This window comes from Delphinapterus leucas, chromosome 5 (assembly GCF_059928025.1).
Source record: "Delphinapterus leucas isolate spDelLeu-1000000601 "Yukka" chromosome 5, BTC_Dleu_Yukka2, whole genome shotgun sequence".
NCBI classification, from domain to species: Eukaryota; Metazoa; Chordata; class Mammalia; order Artiodactyla; family Monodontidae; genus Delphinapterus; species Delphinapterus leucas.
In genome coordinates this window covers 59,552-71,796 of record NC_143133.1, presented here as the reverse complement: position 1 = coordinate 71,796, position 12,245 = coordinate 59,552, and the positions used below count along the sequence as shown (strand labels likewise).

General features: G+C 43.0%; 1 pseudogene; it reads right to left on the bottom strand.

The window, feature by feature from the left end:
• Positions 1 to 3,888: 3,888 nt before the first annotated feature.
• Positions 3,889 to 12,091, bottom strand: LOC149749075 (metabotropic glycine receptor pseudogene; annotated as a pseudogene).
• Positions 12,092 to 12,245: the final 154 nt, after the last annotated feature.

Below are 12,245 nucleotides of genomic sequence, written 5' to 3'. Positions count from 1 at the left end.
CAGTGAATATGGGAAGCCATGAAATGTGGTCCTTGCATTTGAAGGACCTGTAGAACTGGTTGGGGAAATATTATGTTTACATAAAGAGACAAATTATAACAACCAGAGGCAGCTGCTCTCATGATAGTCTCTGTGATCCCCCTGCCTTCATAACCTTCTAGTCATTCTGCCCTTGCCAGTAGGGTCATGGCCGGCAGCCAAAGTTTTTGGACGACTACAGCTGAAGCTGCCAAGTATTTACAACTCTTAATTCTTACTCTTAAAATCGTTTAAAAGGAATTTTATGTGTTTCAAGCTTATCGGATACTGTTTAATTTTTCCCAAGTTTGTGTTTAAGGACCAGCTCCTTGTGAATTATGGAGACTTTGGTTTTTGTTTTGTTTTGTTTTTTTGAAATTTATTTTTATTTATTTTTGGCTGCGTTGGGTCTTCGTTGCTGCACGTGGGCTTTCTCTAGTTGTGGCGAGCGGGTCTACTCTTAGTTGCGGTGCGCGGGCTTCTCATTGCAGTGGCTTCTCTTGTTGTGGAGCACGGGCTCTAGGTGCGCTGGCTTCAGTAGCTGTGGCACACGAGCTCAGTAGCTGTGGCACACGAGCTCAGTAGTTGTGGCACACAGGCTTAGTTGCTCCGCGGCATGTGGGATCTTCCCGGACCAAGGCTCGAACCTGTGTCCCCTGCATTGGCAGGTGGATTCTTAACCACTGCGCCACCAGGGAAGCCCCAAGACTTTGTTTTTGATACAGACTTCTGAAGCTGTCCCCACATGTCTTCTTCACAGGGTCTGAAAGGGCCTAGGAATGTACTATCAGGCTTTTCAGGTGATCCTGATACCCCGCTAAGTTTGTAATCAGTGAATAATGACCGTAAATTAACGTTTACTTGATGACTCAGCATCTTTTTATCTGTGCCTGTTATTAAACTACAAGTTCACTGCAGCCATAGCCAGTGCAAGTGATGGTCACCACTTCCCTGGGTCTCAATTTCCTCATGTGTAAAAGTAAAAATAAGTTGGATTACATGATCTCTAAAATCCTTTTTACTTCTAAAATTCTAATTCTTCAAAAAGGAGCTTTCCCAGGATGTTTACTAGAACATTGTTTCTTTCAGGAATGCCCCAGTTGTTATTTGCTTCTTTCTCAAAAAAGTGGAAAGACAAATAGATTTCTAAATAACTTTCAGAGGGCTGTAATATGAGGGCCTTCCCACAAATCTAATTATTAAGTTAGTACCTGAAACAGCTTTCTGAAGTGTGCCTTATCCAGATAAATAGTAATCTTCATCTTTCGCTTCATGAGCTTTGGTCTCATCTCTTAACATTCACAACATCATCTCTCATTTCTCTGTAATCAACACAGTATACAGCAGCACGCTCCTCGTTTCTTGCCCCTGAAGCTCACATGTACTACATGTTTATGGATGGCACAGGAGGAAGTAGGCATGCATCAGTTTGTGCTATGGTAATTTGTAAAGCCTAAACATTCTTTTCCATCATGTAGCCATTGTTATTTTTTAAGGTTTCTTCTGACAGGATTCTAAACATAGTAATGTTAAAAACTGTCTTTAAACATGTTAAAGCCTTAAATAATGTCTATATAATATGTCATTTTAATTATTTCTTCTAGGAAATTTCATTTATAATATGTTCAAATTATGAACAGCTTCTAGTTGAATCAATAAAGGTAAAGTGGCAAACAGAGCATTTTAGGGAATTCCCTGGTGGTCCAGCTGTTAGGGTCCGAGCTTCCACTGTAGGGGTCCTGGGTTGGATCCCTGGTCGGGGAACTAAGATCCTGCAAGCCATGCAGCGCAGCCAAAAAACAAAAAATCATTAAAAAAACCAGAGCATTTTAAGAATATATATTGTAAGGTATTAATATTCCTTTAATGGGATAAGCTCTGCATCAGCCTGTTTATAGCTTTGACTTCCTGAGATAAAGTTCTGAAATGCAAGCACAGCCAACCTATCTTTATAATGATTAAATCGTCAGGAACTTGATTCCTCACTACTTGCTAGAAAAGAATAATTCAGTTTCATCAGAACTATGAAAGTGCTCAGTGGTAAACAGAGCTTCATGAAAAAGTAAAACACTATCATAGATTGCTAACTGTTTTTCGTTTCATTCATCTCCATTTGTTCCCTGTCCACACTCCTCTCTACCCCCTGCTTTCTCCCTCTCTCCTCTTTGTCCCCACAGAGGTTCGCACACACACACGCACACACACACGCACACACACACACAGACACACACACATTTTCTTTTCCAAATGCATCCTTTAATGGGAAATCTTAAAAATGAGACATTTAGCTATATAAGTAGCAAATCCATGCTTAGCAACAAGTTCTGGAAATAATTTGGCCAGATGTTCTTTTTGAGCCTTAATGACATCTAAATGTGAATTAATATTCCATCGATTCATCAAAATTTTCCAGTTCTCATTCATGTCAGATTCTATATATGCAGTGATCTTATGTTCCAGACAAACAAATAGAAATGTGATCTGACAAACTCACACACACACACACACACACACACTCACTCTCACACACACACACACACACACACACACACACACACACACACATAGATACATATAGAACTCTTGCAATAGGATAGCCACAGAATAGCATTTTTATATGTGTTCCCTCTACACCAGCTGCTTTCAACCAGAGACATTTTTACCCCTTAGGTGATACTTGGCAATGTTTGTAGACATTTTTGATTGTCACACTGGGCAGGGAGGTTGCTACTGGCATCCTGTGGGTAGAGTCAGGGGTGCTGCTAAACATCTTACAGCAAAAAAGCCCCCACAGAAAAGGGTTATCTGGCCCCAAATGTCGATAGTTCTGAGGTTGAGACACCCTGCTCTACACAGTGGTCTAAGGCATCAAATAAGGGGACAGCCAAACTCTTCATTCCATTCCCGGCAACTGACTAGAAAAGAAAGAGAAAAAACACATACCTCCACAATTCCATTTAAATCTCTTTAACCAAAACTAGTTACACGGCTACACCACAAAGCTTTTATTTCCACCCTGAAACCTCTAAGCACTTTAGAAAGGAAAGACAGATCTAGTCCCTCTATTTTTAGTTTATAAGTGGTCTTGTATTCTCACTGTCCTATCCATCTCCCCACAGTGTGAGTGAAACTCTTTGCCAGATGGTGTAGGAAAGATTTTGATAATCCTTACCTCACCTATTCTGAAAATAAGTTTCTGCAGCTTCTGGCCCGATGTTTTGTGTATTTCACATATATTAAAAAGACAGTGTGGTTACATGTTTTAGTATAGCTTGTCTTGTTTTAAAAATTATTATGAAGACAAATAGCAATCTGATATACAGCAGTAAGGTCTAGGTTTTTTGTTTCCATGTAGGCATATTTTGCTGCATATTGATAGCTTATAGATGATAGTAGAACTTTATAGTTGGAGAGACCATGGAATTTAATTTCCCATTTTCTAATATCACAGTTCATCAAATATAAGATGCCATTAATTGTAAGATATGCTATTACATTCTGTACCACTAAAAGAAAAGTGTATGCCAATTGGAAATGACATGCCCCCAATCATTAAGACACATCTCAGTTTGAGAGACATCAAAATGTGGAAAAGGTACATCTTAGAATTGATAAAATACATTATTTTGTACTACAATACCTTTTCCTCTTTCTGAGATAAAAGCCATGTGTCTTGTTATTCTATAAAAATCCTTCCACGATAATGTAATAAGGCATACACGTTGGAAAACACATAAGTGGTGAGAAAACCAGGTTAAGAAAGTAAACCAACATCTTATGTAATTCTAAGTTCCCTTTTAGGTTATAAGTGCACTGGGTACTTTGCTAACTGGACAGGATTTTTTTTTAATCCTGTTTTCTCTTATTCTAAATGGGGGAAAGTTACAAGAGATATTATAATGAATAAAAATTAACTGGATTTCAATTAATTATAAGTATCAGTTAACTATAAAAGAGAAAGAGACTGCCTTCTTTAATAAAAAGGAAGGAAACTGTTTTTTGGAGAAAATGATCTTGGGGTCAGATCACATTTAAGCTAATCTCTGTTTTCTATAAATTCTACCTATAATGAAGGTAATAAAACTAGGTGACTCCTGTGATTGCTTTGAGACACTATAATATCCTTTGGTGTAAAAGAGAAAGTCAGTCATGGTTCCTACACTAAGTTTGGTATTGTAGAAAATGGGGCTGGGGGGGTGGGTACCTGAGAAAGACTTTTAGCCAAGAGCATTAATTTTTTCCTAAACTGAAGAAGTATTTTATAGAACAGCCTATCCACCTAAATCTTTTCATAGGTCAAGTTTTAGGAAGAAAGACTTGTTAGATGAGTAAATGCCCAGCCAAAGTAGAAATTACACCAGAAAAGGTTTCTTGCTAAAACTTGAAAAACGAATAATACTAAAAGACCAGCAAAACAAGCCAATGTACGTATGTGCCATAGCTGTGCTGGGCAAGAGCCTAATGATGCTGTTGTCTGCAAAGTGTCCGAAACATAGCCCCAAGACGGCTGAACTGCCTGTTTGCACATAGTGGCCATCAAGCTGCTAAAGTTATCAAAATTCCAATGTACTGTTTCAGTAATTCTGTTTAAATAACCCTGTGAACATCAATCCAGAGCTGAATAGAGAAGACAAACAAGGCCCTAATGCTTCTGTACCAACCAAGTACAAATAACACCAACAGCATACTTCTTGGCATCCCAGTATATTACAATATAATCATAAAACACGGTGCATCTTGGAAAAAGGTAGCCTTAAAACCCTGAACAGTGAACAAAAACTGATGCTTTTATGAAGTTGAAAGTAAAATTTGACTTAGCCAGCAATTGAGGCCATAAAATCAGTCTTGTGAGGCATGAGTTCTCTCCCCAGAGGGGAGGCCCAAACTCCTGTCATTTATTTAGCAGTCTTGAAATCCCATTTCAGCTTCCGAATGCGTGTTCTAGAAGGTGGCAAGATAATGCTGTACCACTGCTACACCACACTAAATAGCCTCCTTTGAAGTATTAACACCAACTACAGAGTTAAGTCAGAGACAGGTTGTTTTTAAACAGTAAGTAGGAGCTTCAGGATGCCTAAACATTGATTACCTTGGGGGAAATTACACAAGTGTACTGAGGCCCTTGGTTTAGAAATCTGTGAAACAGCTTCTTGTTGACTTTAAGTAAATTTCAGGTGATCTTTCAAGATCTAGAAACTCAGATCATGCTTATTCTTATTTTGAAATGGAGTTCTCATTTCCCTTAGTATGTATACTTAATCCAGTGTACACCGAGAGGGCTTTCTCTAAATAGCCTGTGAGTAAATGACCATGATAAAGTTAAACACTGAACATATATGAACATGATCTGCATTCAGGTGAGGATACATTAACTGGTTTCAGCACAACCATCGAAACTTCACAAGTTAAAGTGACACATTTAATTATGTACATAATCATAGGCTTTTAGATTATAAGGAGCCCAACAGGTCACCTAGTCCAGCCCCCTTTAACTTACAGATGAGGAAACAGGATTAGAAAGGCAACTGCTGCCCATGGGAGCACCATAGCCAAGGATGTGGTCCAGGCTGGGGTCAATGTCTCCTGTCTCCAAGGCCAGTATTTCCCCCGTGATCCACTGTAATTACAAGCCTTCGCAATAATAGGAATGAAACTAAGTCATTATATAAATTATAAATTACTATAAATCATGTGACTTTAATACAACTAAAAGTGTTCAGTATTTAGGAAGACAGACGCTGTGACACAAAATATTTACTGAACTTCCTGTGTGATAACAGTCCTTCATTTAGTCTTTACAAAATCCCAAAGATACACTTTACTATTCACAGCTTAAAGATGAAATAATTGAGACTCAAAAGCCTCAATAGCAGAAGTCCATCTAAAAACTCTGATCCATTACCCAGGTAGACAGCTCTGTCGTGTTCCTGTAGGTAACCTCTTCACCACTACCAGTACCCACAAGAGAGACAGGGTATGTTTGGCCTAGAGCAAGATGGTCATTTCTCTAATACTATGTAAATTGCCATCTGCAGAGATCTATACCAGAATCTCTGATGGAGGTGTGTGGGCACATGTTTGTGAAGGAGAGAGAAGTAACCCCTCAGGAGTCAGTGACTCAGTGACACCAATGTTACTTATGTAAGTTTCTAAAAAGGCGTTTCCACACTATTGTGGAAAAATGCACACCTGACATTCATTTGGTGTCCTCTTCTTCTGCACGTTCCTCCCCCATCAATATCATTTCCACAAGGTACTGCATTTATGTGTATCAGTCCTGTTTCCAAAGCCTCCTTGTTGCCCGTTGGATAGGTCGCTTAAGAACTCATAGAACAAAGAGTTATAAAGGTATATGGATATCGCCAAGTCTCTTTCCACGTTTTAATTGTGCAGAAACTGATTTTCAGACAGGTAATACAGCCAGTCAGAGACAAAACTGGGACTTAGGGCAAAGTTCTGACTCAAGTCTAATACTCTTCTCTCTATACAACATACTTGATTATATGATTGGCCAAAAAAACAAGTGTCTGTCACGTATTTGGCCAAATATATTAATTATTTCAAGCCAATACCATGTTACATTTTTAATAACAAGGTGAAAACAAAATTGGTAATTAAGAGATAGCAGCATAGGGTAGTAGAAAGACAATACAAGCCTCATAGCTAGATAGATCTAAATTTAATTCACGCTCCCTAATTTACTAGCTGTGTTGCCCTGGGCAAGTTGCTCAACTTTCCTGAAGTTGTAACTACCTGAGAATACTAAGAACTACATGCAGTGGGATATTTATAAAACATCTGACACATAGTAGATGCTCAATATATATTGGTTCCCATTAATTCTAACCCACCACAAAAGAGCTGTGCCACTCTAGCAAATTCCTTTAGCCCTCTGGGTCTCACTTTCCTCCACTGTACAATGAGAAGAGGAAAGAAACCAAATGAATTCCAAAATCCCTTACGGCTCATCAAGTAAGAATTCCCAAAGGTTCCTTTACCTTAATTTAAATTCAACAAACACTTAGGTACCTTATATTCATCCTAGGCACTAAACAGTTCCAACCACCACCAGGAATATGTCTATGAGTTCATTAGAATGGGCTCAAACTCCATAGTACTTTAAGTTCCACACAGAAAAATTAGTATACAAAAGCAAAGGACTTAACTTTGAAGAAAACTCTGCAAGGACATCACAAACCTAAGATGATAAATAAAAATAATTTAGAGTATACCTTAAATTGTTAGTCTCTCTTTTTTTTTTTGCTGGGATAGAAGATGAGAACTTAAGTGTTTATACTATAGGTCTATAACAAGACTCAGGAGCCATTTAGGTAAAACACTAATGCCATTTTGGGGGGGAAAAAAAAGAGCAATAAACTTCTCTTCACATGTGAGTCTTACACTAGGCCTTAAAATTTAAGAAACCTGTGTCATTCTGAAGCAGAGGGGAATAAAATTTATTCTGAGAGGTGTTTTACAGTGATAAGCATTAATATAAGAAGGTAGTTGACCATGTTTTCCACATTACTTTTGAATTTCATATTTCAGATTTGAATTCTCTAAAAATAAAATATAATTTAAATCTTGAACCTTGTAAGTAAGACCTGGCGAAATATTAGCTGAAATAGTAACTGAAGTTAAATGAAAGTCTTAACTACAAAGTTTATCCTCCTCTTCTCTTCCATGAGGAAATCATTAGCAAATTTTTTTTATTACAGATAAGGCTTTTTGCAAATAACACTCTATAGATTCAAAATAGATTTAAAATCATGATTAGAGCCTAGCCATGGTTTCTCAGAAATTCATTTGAGGTTTACCTGTTACCATACCTGTACAATATTATTCACTTACGTTATAAAAGTTTAGAATACACATCTTAGGTGATAAAACATCAACAACATCAAAAACATTTGCCTTTTATGAGTATGAAGAGACAGAAAAGGCCCGTTGAAATTTATATATATATATGGCATAGTGTGAACCAGAGGCAGAAGGCCTGGATCCTATTTCTGCTGTTGTTAAAAGCTCGATATGTGATTCTTGGACAAGTCACTTCACCTTTCTTATCTGTTTCTTTATGAAACAGGAAGAACCATCTGATCTAAGATTTCTTCCAGTTCCTATAATTAACATCTGTGCGAATCCTCAATACAGTACTTGAGGAGCATGGGACATGGGGCAAAAGTACTCACAGGAGAGCACTTATTCTGCTCTTCATGCGTGCTGCTAGGAGGAGCCAGATTCTGTAGAGAGCCACACACTAAATGGCCTGGCTTCGTGCCTTGGCTAAAGAACACCATCGATGACTTGGAAGGCACTTAAAGAGACTCAGCCAGAGGAAACAATCTATTTTCTGAACATAGTCCAAAAATTAGATAGGGTCGTGTGAGCCTACACAACATGACCCCTGGTGTCTCAGCCTTTTATCTTGGCCTGCGGAAGGCCTGAGTTCATGTAGGTGACCTATGGTTTCTGAGCCTTATGAGAAATACTTCTGAAAATGAATGGTTCTCATCCCCAGTCTCACATCTGACCCTTGAAAATACATATATTTTTATGCAGCAGCTGCAATACATGCAGCACTCATAGGACACCTTCATGAGACAGAGTTTAGATAGTGGTTAAAAGTGTGAATCGAGCTCAAATCCTGACTCTGCTGCTTAACTGCTGCGTGATCTTAGGAAAGAAGCTTAATCTCTCTGTGCTTCAGGTTCCTTTTCTGTAAAACGGGGAAACTAATAAAACCTAACTCAGGTTTGTCGTGAGGCTTAATCAAGATAATACATGCAAAGCAGTTAGCACAGAGCCTAACATAAAGTATCAATATACGTTAGTAAGCTGGGTGAATGGATAGATCAATCGATCGATTGATCAACTGATCTTTCAGTCCTGGGCCCTGGGACTCCCTGAAAAGGCTTATGCGAAGGCCAAAAGCAATTTTCTAGCAGTGAATGGCATCTGCAGATCTTTTCTGAGCAAATAATATAGCAAAGACTCAAAGCTGGGCTCAGCTTTTACTAATAGGATCCTACAGAAATCAGGAGGAAGTAAGATTATCCTTAAAGTAGGAAAGAGTTACGCTGGTTTAAGACAAGATCCTTTAAAGAGATAGACACACACAAAAAACATTTAATATGGTCATACAGAATTAGAGAAAGGAGGTTACTTTTCATTTATACCTTCTCAAGTGTTGCCAGCATTAAAAGCCACAGAGTTTTATAACTGGATGGCTCCCTAGAGACCATCTAGTTCAACTCCCTTACTTGATAGGTAAGTTGTTGAGGCCCAGAGAGATTAAGCAACTTTCTCGAGGTCATTCAGCAGTAAATAACAGTGCCAAGACAAATAAGCTTTCTGACTCCTCCCATTTGCCCACCCAGTACTCCCCCTGGTAACTTTCACCAGGTCATCATCCTGTCCTTGTTGTACCAAAAGGGCATTAAAACACACACAGGTTTCTCACTTTTGCCCAGTTTCCCAAAAAGTACAGAAGCAACCTCAACCCCCAAGACCTTCTTCCCATTGGGAATTGGGGAGGATACCAGTCAATCTGTGGCCTTCTCCCAGGCCTTCTTTGGAGTTTCCACTCTTTCCTTTCTGTTCCTCATGTTCACTCAACAGGGCTACTTCTAAAAGTCCCTCACCTCAAAAATCAGGCACGTCCCAGGGCACAAGTTACCACCTGCTAATCTGCAAATTCTCATCTTCCCACAAATGCTACACCTTGAGGCAGGAAATACAGAACTATTACTAAATTTTCTCTGAGCTCCCTGAGTGCATTCAGTGAGAACTGATCCCTCCCTCCCTAGGATAACTCAACCAGGTTCATTTATAAAGTGTGTGTATGTGAAGGGCCAGAGAACCCTTAGGTGTGCCTAACACAGAAAACAGGAGAAAGAGGGGACCAAGGAATGGGAGATGGGTTGAGGGAAGGAGGGAGACAAGTAGAAGGAGCGCACCTGTCAAACGGCAAAGTATGGATCCTAGAGACAGCTGTGCTGCTGGGACTGACTCACTGCTGAAGGGACAGAACTGCCCAGGGGATTGCAGCGTTTTCATTAGGCGCTCTGGTAACTGACTAACAACAGACTGGCGCCTCAAACTACACACATAGGAGGAAGTAGGTAGAGGCTATCCCGAAGTAGCGGGAATAACGAACTCTTTTCTTCCCACTCCCTTTCCTACTCTTGTGAGTTGGCACGCCACTCTGTGCCTGGCTGGCATGCCCTGAGCTTGCCAGGGTGCAGTGCATCACCCCTGACCGGGAACTCCCCTCCCTGCTCTCCCGAGGGTTAGAGAGAAACATAGGGCATCTCTCAGCTCTACCAAGAGCTCCCGTCCCTTGCCCCTTGCAGGGGAACTGATTTGAGAGAAGAGCTTTTGCTGAGTGTCTGAAGCTGACAAATGCGGGGCACTTCTTGTCCCTAAGCACTTGCGCCTGCGTGGGGTGTCCCTCAGCCTGGGTCTCTGCTTTGAAGGTGGGAGGCCTAAATGTCACAGCCACAGTGTTCCTTCCCCACACGCGCACCTACCCATGAACCCGGAAGGAAGGCTTTGCTTTGATCTTTTTTCCCTCCCTACCTGAATTCCGGGACCAGGTTAGGCTGCAACCCGTAGAAAGCAGCGGAGAGAGTGACCAACCACCCGGGCTTGTAACTGCCGTTCTCGCACTCCAGATAAGGCGGAGACCACTTGACGTGGCTCTTGTCCCCGCTAAGACCGTCCCTGCGCCGCCAGCTGTGGCCCAGGCCCCGGGGCCCCTGATTGGAGCCGCGGCGGTGCAAGTGAGTCCTCCACTTGCGCCGGAGGCCGCGGAACCACTCGGTCTCCAGCGTGGCGTTGGCCAGGTGGTGTGCTGAGGAGGACAGGTCCTGGAGCAGGATGCGACTCTCCTCGCGCGTGGCCTGGAGGAAGACCTGCGGGGCTGGGGCGGACAGCGACTCGGTGCTGAAGGTGATGGCCGCCCGGGAGATGCTGGGCTCACCCTCCAGGAGGCTCCGCACCAGTGCCCGGTACCACTCCAGGTCGTCCTGCGAGTTCTGCTCCCGCGACTTATTGCTCTGCAGCATCATGTTGAGGAAGTTGGTGGCGTGTGTCAGCGTGTCCAGCGCCCCGTGCAAGGAGGAATGGGAGCTGGCTAGGGCAGGCGACTTCCCCGGCAGGCCCGCCAACTCGTAGCGGCTGGAGCAGTTGGCTCGCTTCAGCTGGTGGGAGTCCCCGGTGTAGAGGTAAGAGGCCACGTCCATGGGCACCTCCTCGGCGATTTTCTGCGCCAAGATGGTGCCGTCGGTGGAGCGGCTCCAGGGAGCCGAGGGGTCCGAGGCAGAGGCTCGAGCCGGCTGCTGGGCGTGCTGCTTCGCCCTCAGGGCCTTCTCTCGAGAGGAATCCGTCCGACTTGGAGGGTCGCGGCTGGCGCCGGCAGCTCCCAATCCCAGGTGAACGAGCAGGAGGCAGCAGAGTAAGGGGTTAGCCATGGCTCCCATCTGCCTCGCAGCAAGGAGAGGAGGTAACGGAGGGAGTCACTTTTTAAATTTTGGTCGTCAATCTATCAGCACTAAGACTTTTTCTAGGAGTCTTCCCCCTTTTCAGCTGGCACCCAGTCCAAAAGGACTTTAAAGTAGGGATGTTCTGAAATACGCGCGGCTGACTGAGCTACCGTCGCAGGAGATCAGATCACCTGTGGCAACGCCGGCTGCTCCTGCTCCACCATGGGTCTGCTCGGGATTGCGCACCTCGCAGCCTGGAGCCCGGCACCTTACATCCCCTCTCGCCGCCGGCAGCTATAGTTGGCCTGCTTACGTCTTTCTGCTTAGCAGCTTCCACCGCCGCTCTCATTGAGGTGTGTTCAGGAGCTGCTGCTGCTGCTGCTGCTGCTGCTGCTGCCGCCGCCGCGGCCGCCAAGGACACTGCTCCATCGTCTCGCCCGTGGCAGGTCGTTCCCGCCTCCCGGCTCAGGCTCCTCCTCGTCCGCTTCGCCCCGAGGCGCGGAGCGCGCGCGCCCAGACCCGCACCGCGAGCGTAGCAGCTAGGGTTTCTTTTAAGGCGTTTGTCTTTCCGGAACCACGAGGGCTAGGCAGCTGGTTAATTGGCGTCTTTAAGTTTGGCCACAAACCACACTCCTGCCTCTCCCTGCTCTCGGGAGGAAAGCCGGTTTAAAGAGGCGGCTTGGCCGCAACCAAACCCTGGTAGGGCGGCTTCAAGTCGTCTTGTGCCCTGTTTGGCCGGCT